The sequence below is a fragment of the Palaemon carinicauda genome, chromosome 20 (genome assembly GCF_036898095.1).
Source record: "Palaemon carinicauda isolate YSFRI2023 chromosome 20, ASM3689809v2, whole genome shotgun sequence".
Taxonomy (NCBI): Eukaryota; Metazoa; Arthropoda; class Malacostraca; order Decapoda; family Palaemonidae; genus Palaemon; species Palaemon carinicauda.
The window spans coordinates 26,409,178-26,426,704 of NC_090744.1; the positions used below are offsets into that span (position 1 = coordinate 26,409,178).

The 17,527-nt window shown below is 35.3% G+C and overlaps 1 protein-coding gene across 5 annotated transcripts in view; it reads left to right on the plus strand.

The window, feature by feature from the left end:
* Positions 1-17,527, plus strand: part of LOC137660225 (beta-1,3-galactosyltransferase 5-like) — a 91,799-nt gene that overhangs the window by 51,316 nt on the left and 22,956 nt on the right. For 3 of the 5 annotated variants that reach the window (XM_068394948.1, XM_068394949.1, XM_068394945.1), the window contains exon 1: positions 4,059-4,178. The exons of 1 other annotated variant lie outside the window; for it this stretch is intronic. The gene's annotated coding sequence lies outside the window, so the exon portion shown is untranslated. Of the gene's footprint in view, positions 1-4,058; positions 4,179-16,791; positions 16,829-17,527 lie in introns of those variants that run through there. One more of the 5 variants, XM_068394946.1, reaches the window with a different exon arrangement.

A 17,527-nucleotide genomic window follows, 5' to 3' on the forward strand; every position in this document is an offset into this window, starting at 1 on the left:
TCTGCTGAGTCATCAGCAGCCAATGCCTGGCCCTCCTTGGTCCTAGCTTGGGTGGAGAGGGGTCTTGGGCGCTGATCATATGTAATATGGTCAGTCTCTAGTGCATTGTCATGCTTAATAGAGCAACGTCACTGTCCCTTGCCTCTGCCATTCATGAGCGGCCTTTAAACCTTTAATGGTTTAATCATCTAGTTGGTGGCTCTGCCGTTCTGGCCAGGTTTGCTTGCAAATCGCCAACAATTATGTGGTGTGACTTATGGTAGATAAAATATGTCTTAGTCATTTTTTTAGGTCTTTGATTTATTGGTAGATGTAGGGCAGTGACTATTCTCTGTCAGCATATGGTGCGACTCTGTCTATTACCAGGACCTATATCTTTGATATGCCAGCCCTTAGACTAGAGGAAACAATAGTCCTTTCCTCTTCCCATGGTATTCTCTACTAGTATGGATTTTCTTTTGCGGACAAACCAATAATTTTCAACAAATCCTTCCTTTGAGCAAGCGGCAAAAACTACAAAGCGTTCCCCATCTCCATGTATATATGCTGAGTACGGTATACCCACTTCTTGCTGTAATTAATCCTTGTGATGAATCTAATTTCATCTAAGTTAATTACATTTCTAGTATTGTCTATTTTCTTCCAGGTCATCGTTCCCAGCGCACCCATGACTAGCCTAAGAGCCCCATCCTGGGCAAGTCCCAGGGAAATCTGGAACAAACGAACCACTCTCTTCTGGGAACGATGACCCGGCAGAACAGAAGGTTCCAGGTATTCCTTCCTCTATGAGGTCTTGTACGGGATTTCCATTTACTTTTTTTCCAGAGAAATAAGCCAATCATCTTTTCTGCATCATATGCAGCAACCAGCCATAATGCAAATTCATTGTTGATGCTTTATCGTGTTTTCCATAGCTGACACAACTGGATGGCCGTAAACTTGTAGCTATGGGTTGCTAAATATTTAAGCGTATATCAGATAACTAAATACACTTGCCTGAAGACTACTGTGGGTTTCACAAAAAGTGCAAGCAATTTGGGGGGGGGGGGTGGGGCAATAATTCTGTAACGAACACGCGTATCTGTACGAGATTTTGCTATAGTGTATTACACCTATTGTGGAAATTTATCAATCATGAATCACTAATTACAAAGACTAAAGACACCTGTCTCTATACCAAAAGGAAAGAGCTCGATTTAAAAAAAAAAAAAAAAAAAAAAAAAAAAAAAAAAAAAAAAAAAAAAAAAAAAAAAAAAAGAGCTACCGCATTCCTCCCACCTCGACCAAGGCCGTCTCAAGACGGCCTTGCCTATACCCCTTCCTTCTCCCTTCTGTTTTCTTCCCTCGCCTTTCCTCTCTCTCTCTCTCTCTCTCTCTCTCTCTCTCTCTCTCTCTCTCTCTCTCTCTCTAGTAGTGATACTGTGAATGGCTCAATTTTTTTGATACATTGAGTAACTACTTATGAAAACGAATTTGGAGGCTCTTGGCGGCTTTCACGGTTTTTTTTTTTTTTTTTTTTTATTTATTTTTTTTTTTTTTTTGTAAAGTTCCATGATGAACTTGTTTCCCCGACCATGACGACCTTTGCGTTCAGATGTAGCCAAGGCCAATATAGAATATTGGCCTTGGATGTAGCCATCTTTACCTTCGTAATACAAGTACATGTACATGGCTGATGCCCCAATGACGATTGCGAAGAAGGTAACCAAACAAGTATTACAGTCACTAACCATCAATCTTAGTGCCTAAAGTTCTACTACGTCATACATACATATCTCTTACTCCAATAACTATTTACCGTATGAGAGAGAGAGAGAGAGAGAGAGAGAGAGAGAGAGAGAGAGAGAGAGAGAGAGAGAGAGAGAGAGAGAGAGAGAGAGAGAGAGAGAGAGAGAAATTTCAAAGGGAAGGGAAAGCTGAGCTACTATATACTCGTGTATTCATATCCATTTCTTGTCAATATAGTTTTTGCCTCTTGATACGAGGAAAAGTGTTTTAATTCTACACAATTAGTAATTCATAACACACTATAATTTCCACACAGGGTGTAATGCACTGAGGGTAAAATCCTTACTGATACGAGCGCTCGTTACAGTTACAGAGTTATTGCCCAACAACTTTATTGCACGGTCTGTGAAACCCACAGTAGTACTTCTGTCCCCTTAATTTTCCGTCGGTCCACTCATTTGTATACAATGGACCGGGAGATAGAGAATCTTTCAAGTTTAATTATAGTATTGCGTACATAATGTGATGATGGTTTTCCATAGATTTTGATAAACTAAGAAAATCTATTTCCTGTGTTAAACGGTCATGGGAGTTAAGGCGAGGGGGGCCACACTCGAATTCCCCCCCCCCCCATTCACAATCAAATTCACTTTAGCAGACAGGTTGGAAACTTATCTTTAAATAATAGTACATGTTGGGCGAGTCATTACATAAAACAAGTTTTAATTGTATCCCATATTACCTTGAAATCAGTTTGGTAATACATTTTCAGTTTTGGCAACCCGTAGTATTAGTTTTTAAACTGTTCTGTCTAATTGGTAGCCAAATTTATGTATATCGCCAGCTCTCTGCTAGGGAGGGATTAGCAACGCATCCACTGTTATAATATCTTCTTCTTGGATTTCCTATTTTTTGGCATGAAAATATATTATGTTCTGTATTCGTGTGCGCATCGATCACGAACATCTATATATTTTCCCAAAGAAATTTTATTCTAGTTTAAGCATATTTAAACTTGCTTTCATCATTTGAATGGTTTAAAGCTGGCAATTTCAGATAAGAAGGGGTCGTTTGACCTTAATGCTTTACATATAATTCGGTTATACTTAATTGTTAAGCAAAATAATGTTGGTCAGGCTTCGTGTATCGTTACTGTCATGCAAGTGGCTAGAGAAATAAAAAAAAAAAAAAACATTTCCCGATGAATATATCTTCAATCGCATTTAGTAACATAGCTTTTATCGTATTGTATTAATGTATTCCTTTGAAACAAAAATAATGCTGAGGAAAGAATTCCTGGTATTTTCCGATATGAAAGGAGGCCTTTTGAACACCTATCATTGTTGTTGTTGGTAGTTTTCATCATTATTATTTTGCCGCTAGACAACCCTGATATTTCATCATCCTAGATACAAACCACATGTCATTGATTTTCATATTTAATTTATATATATATTTTTTTCTGTACCAAAAGAGGTTTGCCTCTTACTGAAGAAGTCCTGAAAAAAAATTTATTTTAACCAGAAGTAAAAATCTGAATGAAAAATTTACAAAATTTTAACCAGAAGTAAAAATCTGAATGAAAAATTTACAAAATTTTAACCAGAAGTAAAAATCTGAATGAAAAATTTACAAAATTTTAACCAGGAGTAAAAATCTGAATGAAAAATTTACAAAATTTTAACCAGAAGTAAAAATCTGAATGAAAAATTTACAAAATTTTAACCAGAAGTAAAAATCTGAATGAAAAATTTACAAAATTTTAACCAGAAGTAAAAATCTGAATGAAAAATTTACAAAATTTTAACCAGAAGTAAAAATCTGAATGAAAAATTTCCAAAGTCCAAGAATGGGCACATCCTCATGTACAAAGTTTTTTTACAAGCCATTTTTCCTTGTTCAATGTAGTAGTAACAGCCTTGTAGCCTAATATAGGTATGACAGTAATATTGTGATATGTTAGTCACGTATGTATCCTACAATATATTCTAAATATTTTTTCACTCCTTTTCAGGTGCTGAATCAACAAGAGAGGCAATTACGAGGTGTATTCTAAATTTTATAGCATCGGCACAATTCAGCCTTATAGGATGGCAAGAAGAGAGAGGACTGGTATTCGCAAGGCGGCTGTTGTTAGGCATGCTGCCAAATTTTTTACTCAAAATATCGGGACATTATAGATGGACTGCTAAATAATCCTACTGATGCAGAAGTTACAAAAACATTAAAGGCTATATCTTTGACAATATCAATATGGAAAAAATGATCTTCGAAAACAGAACCTTGTATAGCAACGCAAACATTATTGTTGAAGCTATGTAACACCGGGTAGAATAGCAGATATTTATCCATGTAAGTGCTTCTTCGTCGTCAAACACCATAACACGTGCAGATGGAGGCAAGAAATGATGGCATAGTCCAGATGAGACAAACTTGAGACAATTGTAGATGTAAGTATCATATCGTTAACGAGTATTCTTGTAAAAATTGCGCGTGTTGATTTAATTGCAAAATAAGCCAAATTTCACCAAATCTGTCTGGCACAATTTACCATAAAGGCTAGCAGGAAATCGAGGTCTTTTCTAAATTAATTCTACTGTGCAGTTTTCATAAGACTATAGATGAAACTTCCATTTCCTACAATTGAGAAAGATAGAATATTCCTCCAAGCATTTATCTGCATTAACAACTGGACTAGTAGATAACACTACTACCAAAGTGGTTGAAGGTACAAGGATACAAAGTGATCCAGTTAACAATCATAGATTCAAAGAATTTCAAAAGGCATACGGGTTAAAAAAAAAGGGGGGGGGGCAGGAAAGTCAATCTATAGAGTGAAAGGAATAGCTACAATTACTATCCCACCTTGCAAACCTTTGTCAGAGGAAATTGCGAGAATATTGTGTGTGTGTGTGTGTCAAAGCACACAGCCTTCGGGTGGGATATGTTAGACAGTTTCTATAACATCTTGAGGTTTAATGGACCAAAGCATCAGTTTGTGTAACTACTTGAAAGCTTTTCAATTGGCGAGGGTAGTGAAGATAAAGAAAATGGGTAGGATACTCTACGGAGATTGTGATGACATTGGTATAAAGTGATTGGTGTGAACGGATCGAAAGTAATGGACAACTGAGAGAGCCCAAATCTAAACAGTTATTTCCTCTTAATATTGCCTCTTAATATTTCCTCTTAAGAGTATTACGTTGGAATTATAGACCTTGGAGGATATAAAACTAGATTGTGAGCTTCAAAAAACTAATGTTAACTGAAATGTCAGGATTTTTCCTTTCTTCAGTATTTTGTTTCAAAGGCATAAGTTAATGCAAGAGCAATTGGAAAAACTTACGATTTTACTGAAGGCAGAGGTCCTGGCGTATTCTAGAGTACATAGCAAAGATTGGCTTTCTTTACTTTAGTATATTTCTCTGCCCAGTTTTATCATGATACAAGAAGTCTGAACAAATTTCTTATGTTTAACTTAATACTGTAAATTAATTAATTGTGGAGGTTCATTAAGGTCAAAGACACATTTCTTATAAGTAAAATTCCGTTCTTGAACACGATTTGGTTTTCAGTTGCATATAATACCACAAAAAGGACTATTAGTCTCTCTGGCGTTCACAAAAGTGTATATGAATCGCCTATACTTGAATAATAACGAAAGAAATTTCTTATCTCAGAGTTTTATGCATTGATTCATCAACTTAAAGTAGCATTATAGCAGTTTCCCGAACTTCCGCAAAATTATATTTGATAGTGAAAGTAGGGAGATTTTGGGAGCGTCATTTACCATAACATTAGGAATGTGCTACCCAAGAATTTGTTTTTTTTTTTTGTTACTTTACTAAATCTATAGAAAAAAATCCTCTTAAGTAGGCAATACTGTAATTAAACTCAAGCTAGCTATTTAGCTATTATCTACATACTGTAAATGACAACGAGATTACAGTAATCTCTAAAAATAAGGAAATGCAGAAAAAAAATAATGAATAAATTATATTGGATATGAAGCTGTCATATCGTAGTACACAACTCCATTACTAAGTTTGGCTAAGTCGAGGACAGGTGTTCGCATAACTACACAAATGTAAAGGAAATGAGTCAGAGTAAATGGCCTTGATCAATTGAATCTGGTACTTCATTATATTGCCCAAAAACTGCCAGTTATAAAATATTCTGCTCAAAAATATAAAGATACAGCTGACATATGAAAATATATTCAAGGAAATCTATGCTTCAACAGGCTGGTGAATACTAGTTGGCGGTTCTTCGTTTTCAGTTCGCGACAATATAACTGCCTTGTTCATCTTTACAGTTCCATAAAAAAAGAAACGGGTTTGGGTAAAAGATGCCTTTTTTATATAATCTAAATATCATCATAAAACAAATTTATCTCTGAAAAGAGGGTTTCAGCAGTTTGTTCATAATTTAAGTTGCTGTATTAACCTATTGCAGTTAGATAGATAAAATCTCGAACGTGTACTGTTCTTTGAAGATTTTTTCGGTCCCTATCCACATCACAGATAGGAATTATTTGTATTGTTGCAAGTTTCTCAAATGTTTGGAGAAACGTCCGGCGCATTTATGACACTATGGATTGAACCATAATAAATAACACTGCGAAAACTGCCATAAACTTTTTAAAAGCTTCATAATTCCATTCCTTCTATGTTAAGTGGGAACTCTCTGTACAATCTTGTAACTACCTATTTGAATGCTTGGAAAACAGTCTACGTGCATCCGGATTACAGTAACTGGAAAACTAGCCTTGATCAGCCTTGTTAATAATATAGGCTATTATATTCATCATCGTCTCCTCCTACGCCTATTGACGCAAAGGGCCTCGGTTAGATTTCGCCAGTCATCTCTCTCTTGAGTTTTTAAATCGATACTTCTCCTTTCCTCATCTCCCACTTCACGCTTCATAGTAATCGGCCTGGGTCTTCCAACTGTTCTAGTGCCTTGTGGAACCCAGTTGAAAGTTTGGTGAACTAAACTCATGGAGAGTGTGAAGAGCATGCCCAAACCATCTCCATTTACCCCTCGCCATGATCTCATCCACATATGGCACATGAGTTCTCTAGGGCTTTTTTCTCAGATCTACAAAATCTGTTGGATATTGTTTCATTGTCATACCACGACTCGTGTCCATTGAGTAAATCTCTACTACTGTGGTCCCCTAGGAGAGTAGCGCCATCAATGCAATTCGCGTGTTGCATTGTAGTCATTACGTAAGGGTCTTTGAAGGGTTCCTTTGCACCTTAACTACATGTGCTGTATATCCTTTTACATCGCCTCTGATCCCACTTCCTTTCTACCACCTTTATGAATTGACTCTCGAACATTTACTTCATGGTGTAACTGCAGAATTTTCCCTCTAGTTACACCTTGGTGCGGGACACCCAGTTCTGATAATTAATTCGGTTTCAGAAGTTAGTCGGCGGTAATTTATATGGTACAAACGTAACCTCAACTTGGTATGCAACACCCCTTTCCCCATATTTACTCCTCTGTTTAATACATTTTGCAACTTCCCAAACTTTACTTTGGTTAAATTTTAATTAGTTGTCATCGTAAATTCTAGTCGCAACAGTTTATCACGTTCCGTTCTGGAACATTGGTCTAGATATTTTGTTTCACTAAAGAAAAGTTTATTTTTCTTCCTTACGACCATAAATTTAGTTTTATGCTAGTTAGAGCGAATTCAAATTTGTTATAGACTCGTTATAGACTCTTATTGATGTTATTTATAAAGTGAAATGGTTTATCGTCCGCCAAATAGCTTTAACTCTTGATAGATCAATAGGTACAACATATAATTAAGCGTAGTACACTTCCCTGGGATACCGCATTTCTAAATGGTTCACATAAGGAAAAATAATTTGGAAGTTTCAATTCATACACAGTAGGTTTATTCATAGTTTTTGTCAACCAAGTAATCTTTCGTATACTAAAGAGTTTCATGAATACCATTGGATTTTTAAACATTAATAGTAGTTTCTGGACTAGAGGGTGAAAAGCAAGCAATACTATATGAAGTAAAGTGATGACAAATTTCTTCTTTTGCTTCTTTCTAAGATTTCGATTATTGAACATGCAGCTGTTTCCGTAGAATATAATTCTGTTTGCTGACTGAACATGAAGCTGTTTTCGTAGAAAATAATTTTGTTTGCTGACTGGACAACATGAAATGCTTCGAATCTTCCCAAATGACTTAACTTTGTGTCATAAAATTACATAACCTAACATTTTCGACATGATTGGCAGATTCAAAATGGGTATGCATGGATTTTTTTTAAATCTTGATACTAGTGCTCCCATTTAACAATTGCCCAATTTAAAATTTCATTCCAAACAGATTGAATGTTTACATAACCACAGTTTATAGCGTCCTCATTAACCAGTCCATGATCCCTGCTATACTCATAAATTCCATATCAAAATCTTTAGTTATTCTAAATGAATAAATCATTTTTATTTTTACAACAATTCGTGCATTTTTTTCAGGAAGTTCCTTTTCTTGGCGATATTTTTCACTCGCATTTTCTGCAGACTTTATCTTAAGAAGTCTGAAGCTTCAAATCCTTTTCAGGACCTCCATATTTTGGCAGGAATAGAGTGGTATCCTGTCTGTCACGTACGCATTCTTGTATGTGCCTCATGGTAACATAAATCTTTCCCTTTTCATGTAGCTTTTTCTAATATCTGGCTTGCATCTCGGCATGAAGGGGGTAGTCCCTGTCCGATGCAGGTTTACTGAATAAAAAACTTTTAACAAAGTATTCTAACCGTAAGAAAATGCAACTTTGGTCTCGAAGTTTTACCTTCTGTCTTACTTTGAAGTAAAGCCTTGAATGTAAACACAATTTTCATCAATTTGTATTAATTGGTAACATTTTGTAATAGAGTCCTATAAACATGTTTCCGTGCGGCTTTAAAGATGGGTTACTCGAATATACGACGGGCACATTAGGTCACCTTGGTACCCCCAACCACGAATGAGTAAAGACGCACTGGGAAAGACTTATTATTAATGAAATAGATTATCAGGAATGCCCTTATTACTCTAATTTCAAAGTTATTTTAATCTCGGAATACTAGTGAAATAGGTAAAAACCACCTCCTTCTTTTATGGCAGTCTGCCATTCACATTTAGAATAAACTTCGTTTTCTTTTAAATGTTCCTCAGAGTTAACTTGTTCGTTTTCTTTCATTATTAAAGGTAGATTATAGCATTTAGGAATACCTGCATAGTCTATTATTCACAACAATTTCTTCAATTTATATTAAATGCTGTAATTCCAGTGATGATGGTAATTAAGCATTTTTAATTATAACCATTTTATGGAATAAATTTCAGTATCATGAATAACACCAAAAGGATTTTTTTTTACTTTAACGTAGTTTTCCCAAAACGACTTTAATTAGGGTATCTCAGTAAATCATTACTATTACATTAGTTTAAATCCATAACCATGAATTGCTGGATAATGATAACAGGTAATCAAATTTTAGTTTTTATAATTGATAATTAACGGCGAAATCCTAGCCCACGGCGGTTAGGCGCGTAGCGAGACAGTTCGTTTGCCTTGAGCGAGATGTTTAATTGTGAGCATACGGCAAAGCAAAAACCTTTAAATCACAACTTCAATTAAAAATGGGGATTACTTGTATTATGATGAACACTGCACGAACAATTCCATTGAAAATGGGATGGAAAGTCACGTTTTCTATGAGTATGGAAGTCTTGGAAATAAACACTCCAGTGTTCTGACCTTGTTTCATTACTATGAGAGGACCTCCTCTGTAGTAGACTCACCATAACACAACAAAATATGACTATCCACCAGAAGTTATCATCATTCACGTTCAAAACAGCTACAAGTACATCATATAAATTTTTTTAAAGCAGTAATGAATATTTTTTTAATATAAAAATATACCACAAAGTGCCTTTAGGCTACTGCTCGCTTTTTTTCGTTTACTGCCTTAAAAAAAATCGTACAGTTAAATTACTTGTGGTTGTCCTAATATTATTTAATAGTTTTAAAAGTAATATAGATAATTTTCCAGTTTTTGTGATTGGAAGTGCAACCTCAAAAGCGACTTCATTTAGTTTGTTCTTGCAGATCTTCGCAATGCTCAGCCTAACGACCGTTAGACTTATGTTAATATGTCTGTTGAGAGATTCTTGGCTATTCTCCACTACATGCAATCCTGACAGATTCCTAGTGTTTTAATGAAATTTGTTCCATCTTGCTACCAATTTCCTGATGTTCTCATTCCACCTAGTTCTGTGTCTTCCCCCTTCGTCTCTTGCTTTCCGGAACCTAATAGATTATTCTTTTTACATCCCTTTGTTCTGGCATTCTGCACATGGCCAAATCATCCCAATTAGCTCTTTACACTTTGACGAATTATAGGTTCCACATCCATTCCTCTGATATTAAGTTTATTATTGTATAATCTCAAAGTTACGACATAAATTAGACTAAAAACAAACTTTTCATCTGTTTGGATTTTATATTTAAGCTTCGGGAGTAGAGACCCACGTCTCTCAACCGTACAGAAGTACGTGTTTAAGAATTAAATCATACAATTGTATCTGATATTAGTATTGTATAATCTCTTAGTTACGACATAAATTTAGACTCAAAACAAACTTTTCATCTGTTTGGATTTTAGATTTTAGCCTCTTGAGTATGGACCCACGTCTCGCAACCGTACAGAAGTATGGGTTAAAGAATTAAATCATACAATTGTATGTCTTTAACAGCATTTAAACAGAGTCAAATTAAGTTAGGCTTCACGACAGTTTCAGACAAAAATGTATACATTTCAATTTATTGTAACTAAAGATTTAAGGTCTCGGACTGCTGAAATATTTTAAGAGCACCCCCTCCCACTTACCCCGCCGAGTTGGTGGTAATTCTAAATGATACTTGCATACTTCTATCAACTGACCCTCTTTTGGGGCCCCTCCCCCTCTCTTGGAGACCCGTGGGTCATTTTCTAAAAGGCGCCTTGATGTCATGCTGGTCTTGAACTACAGTAATTCGTAACTAGACAAAAGGGAACAAGCGAATGATTGTCTCTCAACTGCGTCCTTATATTGATTTGTGAAATTAAAGGGTAAATTTGTAAAAATCTTAGATATATTTTTCAATATTTTCTTCTAAACTTAATAACGATACTTAGAATATAAGATAAGCTTATTAGTTAGGGTAATGCTATTACTATCGAGCATAATGTCGTAACCCAGATTTCTCTCTCTCTCTCTCTCTCTCTCTCTCTCTCTCTCTCTCTCTCTCTCTCTCTCTCTCTCTCTCTCTCCTTATGTGGTGTGACTGGCGTTAGTTTCTCTTGCCTCTGATTTCTTCTGAAGCTCATCGTTTTAAATCAGTCACTAACGGCAGATTCTATTGCAAGGTATTTAGCAAATATTTTCTGGAAATTCAATATCTCTTTATCCAAGTACCGTTGGTTATCTTACAGTTAACGCCTGGTAAACGATCCACGTAATTTATTCGGAGTAACTTCGAAAAAGAGTTGTTAGTGGTTCTGCTTCTAGCAGCAACAATGTAAGTAGCAATGCCATGGTTTTCTACGGAGGTTCTTCTTACTTGTTTACTTTTTTTGGGTTTAAATCCAACCCTCCACTGAAGTCGAGTGAACTACTTTTCGGGCGGGTCCATATCAATCATCTAACGAAACATTTTCATTATAACTTATACAATTCTTTGATTGTAGCATCTTCCAAATCATATGATCTTGTGAAAAGTTATGTCTTTAGTTTCTTCTTAAATTCAATTTCTCCCTTTAGGTCCTTCGTTTCAGTTGGCAGTTTATTATAATGTCTAGGCGCACAGTAGCTTAAAGCCCTTTCACCAAATTTACTATCTGTTCTTGGTTCAGAAAGGAAGAGGATTCGGGTCAAATTCCTAAAGCGCACACTCGGGAGAGGCGTTAAGGGCCTTGTACAGTATTGCAGTTTAAAGATGATTAAAACTTTATATACAGTACTCTACTTTGAAGAGAGCTTTTTCGCTACTCCTCGTGTAAAAAAAAAAAAATGCTCTTAAAAAACCTTGGCACTCCACAGTTCCCACGGTATTAATTTCTATTGTATATTCTTTAAGAATGTTGAGAAACATATGGTTTATTTTGCTGCTATGGGTTGAACCATTACAACTATCACTCTAAAAAGTCGTCTTCTCGTAAAACTTCATATAAGTTTATCTAAAGTCAATTGTAAGCTTGTAGTAGGATCTTGTAGCTGCGTACGTAATAGCCCAGAACCCAGAGGTGAGGTGCATCTTCGCTGTAGTTTAAAAACTGTCCGTAACCAACCTCTTATGGAAGAGCTCTTGTCAGCTCGATAAACTGTAGCAAATCTCTCGACAGCTATGGTCATGCAACGGGCTAGTATCATCAGTGCACCTCGCGTGGACCACTTTGAGTCTTTGCAGCATTTCTAACGAGCTGCAATTACTCTATATCCTTCTATATAATCTCTATTCCCTCTTCATATCATCTCGATTCCCTCTTCATTTCCTCCACTTAGCTGGTTAACCTCTCTTTTACTTCATAGTTTAACAGCGAGTAGTTCCCCTTGAAACAGAGCTGAATTTTCCAATAAGCGCAGTGCAGGATACTATAGCCCTAATTCATAAAGTCCTTCAACTACTAAGGACATCCAGATCTGATTATTTGAATAGTCGATGTACAGATCCTAAGAAATAATTTTAAAAGGCAGTCAGTTTAGTTCAATTTAGTAAAGGGGTAATCATATCTCGGTATGTAACACCCCTTTTCAATCTTGTTAGTCTGTTTATATTTTGCAAATTCTTGAATTCTACTATATTTACATTGTAACATAGTTGAAATCGTAGATTCCAGGAAAAGGTTGATCACGAGTTGCTCAATTGAACATTCGTTTATATATTTTTTATTAAAGGAATGTTTATTACTATGATTATACAGTAATTCTTCCTAAATCATTCAAGTGTCCTTGGGTTACGAACTTTACTGGCTATTGGGACCAATTTATTAGTAATATTCATATGATTGCCTCTAAATATTTATAAACCAATATTTCTTACCCACCACCTTAGATTTAGTTTTTATATTACTTTCTTTTTAAGTTTTCAGAATGTATCCCAATTCCTAAAGCCAACTAGAACGTAGTCTAATTTCTCGGTTGTATCGTCAATGTCATGTATGTATAAGTAAAATTGTTTATCGTTCGTATATAGCTTGAACTTTACTCCATGCCTCTGTAGTACTTTTGATAGATCAATAGTATAATTACAAAATAGGATTGGATTTGGTTCATGAAATCAATAGGAATTTCCTGTTTGCTCAAAATACTTTGTTGTTTGAGTAATCTTTCATATACTCAATACCAAAAGGAGAGTAAATAATTTCGTTTAGTTCGTGCAAAATTTTTAAACATTTAGATATAAATAAAATCGGGATATCACTGTCTTCATCCATTACATATAAGAGATCATTTATTACAGAACATCCTGCAGGCTCCATGTAGAATATGATTGTGTGTATGCTGATTTGATTACCCTCTCAAGATTATCTTTGATAAAAAGACCTTTTTATATAATGGATGTGATTAAGAGTTTTCTCAAATTTAAGAAACCTACTCTGTAATACTAGATTTCCTAATTTTCAAATATCTCTACAACTTTTGATACTGGCATCGGGCAAATGCGTAGTCAATTTTTCATTGCTTTTTTATAGTCCTGGTAACATCATTGTTTACATTAACTCTTTAATCTTCCACGAGACAATAATTTCATTCTTTAATTCTAGAAAATTATTGGTTATTTCCTGGCGCTTCGTATAGAAGATAAAGTCCCGGTTAAAATGATTTAATAGTTTTTTTTTTGGTTTTTAATATAGAATATAATGTAGTGGGAATACACTAAAAATAAAGGGAGGATTCGGAGCTCGACGAAGACAATTGCAAGCTGCTTTAGAAAGTTGAATGAAATAGGCTCGTGGAAGTTTCGTGTCTGCGAACTTAGTTGTAGAATTAAAATTTTAATCATTCAACAAATGTGAAATAGACTATACAATTCAATTTTTATACTGTTTGAGTTGTAGATTTTCAGATTAATATTCTTGTACTTGTTCAGCTGAACTGTTTGTCCACCTGTTTCCCATTTTCCTTTATTCGGTAACGGTCTGAATAGAGCACTACTGTAGCTGTTTTTTCATGGAGTAAAATTACTTAAGTGGCATTACAACTCGTTCGGTCGTTACTCGGGCATTCAATTACTGCCTTTAGTCTTACACAAGGTAGGGCAATCTATACAGACAGACAGACAGCCTTTAGTTAAAATGTAACCATGGATAACCGTAATTAGTAAAACGGCGCTTTATGCTTAAAATGCCTTGCTGCATTATTTACTGGGTAATAGTAGCGAAAAATTAAATTCTTTGACTTATTTTTTTTTAATACTTTTGTAGGAAATAGACTTCTCGACTTGACCTCTGCTGATAATTGAGTTTGGATTTTATGTTTTGAAAGGGAGGGGAAAGTTGGTCACTTGATTGGCAAGAGCTCCTAAAGCTTAAAGTTTTGAAAATTGCCAAAATAAATGTTACCAAGAATAGGGCACCTTTTTATTTTTTTTTTATTTTTTTTTTATTTTTTTTTTAAAGTATAATATTATACCTTATTTTATTCTTATTGACCAGCTTACGATGAGAGTTCTATTTTTATATAACTTGGCTGTAAAGTTATTGTTACAATTCGTACTCACGGTATCGTGGTGTTTTTGTCAGTACTTATGGACCAGAATCAACCACACTTCTATTCATATCTTACTTTATTAAGCGATCTACACACACACACACACACACAACGATCTACACACACAACGATCTACACACTCACACACACTCACACACAACGATCTACACACACACACACACACACACGCACACACACACAACGATCTACACACACGCGCACACACAACGATCTACACACACGCACACGCGCGCGCACACACACACACACAACGATCTACACACACACACACACACACACACACACACATCAATTTCTAGTTTCTCATAACTTTGTCTTGGAAACGTCCCTGCCTGACGATCACCTGATTGGGGAGCCTCACCCAAGATCTAAAGTTTCTTGTCGGCAGTCTCACCATCCTTGACCTTGTTAGCTAAATGTGGCGGTTAAGTGAGAGCCTATAGATCGACCTGCTGAATCGGCAGCAGCCATTGCCTGGTCTTAGCTTGGGTGAAGAGGATCTTAGGCTCATTATATATATGGTTAGTCTCTAGGGCATTGTACTGCTAGCTAGGTCATTGTCACTGCCCCTTGTCTCTGCCATTCATGAGCGGCCTTTAAAAGATTAGCTAGATCCTACTATACCAGTATTTACACTTTGTAAATTCTATCTTTCTCTCCTACTAAACTTTTACTTCGTTGTGCAACTACGGGTTTATTTTTTTCATTTTGGTCCATTAAAGCAGAAGTTGACTAGAAAACTTGCTAGAAATGCCATGAAGATGTAATTTCGTATAGGGTAGTTGCGTTTACATGGCAGGGGTAAATTTTCCGCGCGCAAAAGAAACAAAAAATAATAATAATATCTTAGATTGTAAGACTTTTCAATAAAATCTACTGTAGGATACATAAATATAAAAGAGAAAAATAAATTATGTCGCCGATGGTCAATTTGAAATTAAGATTAGCATAAAAATTAATGACCGTTTGCACACTTGTCTCGCTCTTACAAATCATCGGTGTTGAACTGAGGGTTCCGTCAACGCCATCTCGTATAACTTGTTTCTTCTTCTTCTTCTTCTTCCTCTTCTTCTTTTTTTGTATGAGAGGCCAACTATCCATAAGTCTCTTTACATAAGCTTCATACTTGTGTTTATTTGCGAATTTTCTCGATTTATTTGGAGTTATAGTTATTGTATTATCGAAAAGGACTAGATCATTTTCAAGTGGATAACCATTAGTCATGGGAAATGCGTGATGGTATAGTTGAATTGGTAGAACTTCAAAAGTTCAAAATAGCAATATTTTATTGTTGAACAGGCTGACATAAATCTTTTATAACTTATATATGAAAGATCTATTTAAATTTTTTTACTGCTCTTAATATATTTTATTTCGCTTTTTCATTACTTCTCACATAGTTTGTTTCCCTATCTCCTATCCTCACTGGGCTATTTTCCCTGTTGGAGCCCCAGGGCTTATGGCATCCTACTTTTCCAACTAGGGTAGTAGCTTTAATAAGAATAATAATAATAATCATCATCATCATCATCATCAACTAAAACTTTACCCTTGCCCGCAAATTATAGGTGTCGAACAATAGGCAAAACATATACAGTAGCAAGATCTGTCATAATATAGGTTCAAATCTGGCTATTATTGAAAGTGTACAAATAACAGTTCAGTAAATTGTGCATTAAAAGATATTTACAAATAGAAGTCTGTATAGCGGTGTATTCTTCTGGGTAAATAATCGGTTTGAAATTAACTGTGTGCGTTTCAATGATGGTTTTATCTAATTTCATATTGTAACCCAAAAAGTTCACCTCACCGCAACTAGGCCTATAGAACGCATGCTATATGTTCGCCTATCCTTATTTCTATCCATCCTAATGATGGTAAACCCACCCCCCTCAAAAAAAAAATACCAAAGAGACTTAAACTGTGGTTTGCATAGCGAATGGGTTTTCAATTCGGAGCAGGTGTTATTTAGCACGTAATTTATGAGACCACATATGTATTAAGGAAAGCACGTCATACTTTGATATAACGATTCAGTCGCTCGACGATTTAAATGCATAAATTAATCGTAAATTTCCTTTATCTTATATAATTACATAGACAGGTAACGAGATTTACTACCGATCAATACAGTAAATATTACCAAAAGGAGTTTAATATTCTCGCTTATTTTTTTTTTTTTTTTTATGTAAATTATGTAAATTTTAGTTGGTATCAAGTGTTAACCAAGATCTGAATGAACATGTGTTTCAGTACAATTTTAGAAGTGAAACTGAATGGATCCAAGGTGCTGAATTAAGCAAACGGGTAGGGAATAACTATTGCACGTTTACGGGATGTCAACAGTGTAACACACGAACCCGTGTTTCACATAAGGTAGAACAATAATCTAAAAACAAAAATTCCACGTTGCGAGCTTTATGATGCCATTATTTATGAGCCATTATTTAACATTCTTTTAATTTCCATATTTGTTTTCATTGCAATCGTATACCTTTAAATGTGACCTTTTACTCTACAGAAGCTTGCTGGGATATCCTCTTTATTTTTCTGCAGAAGGGTACCCTCAGTTGAATAGATAATCCTTAATCGATACAAAATGGGTAATGATACACACATGGTTATTTATTATTTTTTTATATATTTAGAGCTCTATAGTTTTATTTCTTCCTCGCAAGTTTAGGGACAGAGACAAGCACTCCTTCGGTGAGATAGGAATGACTCGAGTCCGAAGTGTCTAATGAGAATTGCTTGTATATTGTGCAGCCAACCAATCTTGTTGAAATGAGAATAGTTAGAGGGTTTCAATTTATTGGAACAATGTGTTTACTGTAGGTTCTAAATCTTTCAAATTTGCGATCCCAAGCCTATACAATGTCCCCAATAGAATTCTAATTAGAGTGTCTTTCAAGAGGAAACTAAAGACATTCTTGTTTTCCAAGTGCTTCGATAATATGGATTTGAAAATAAACTAGCAATGTGCGATGTGAAATGATGAATGCCTTG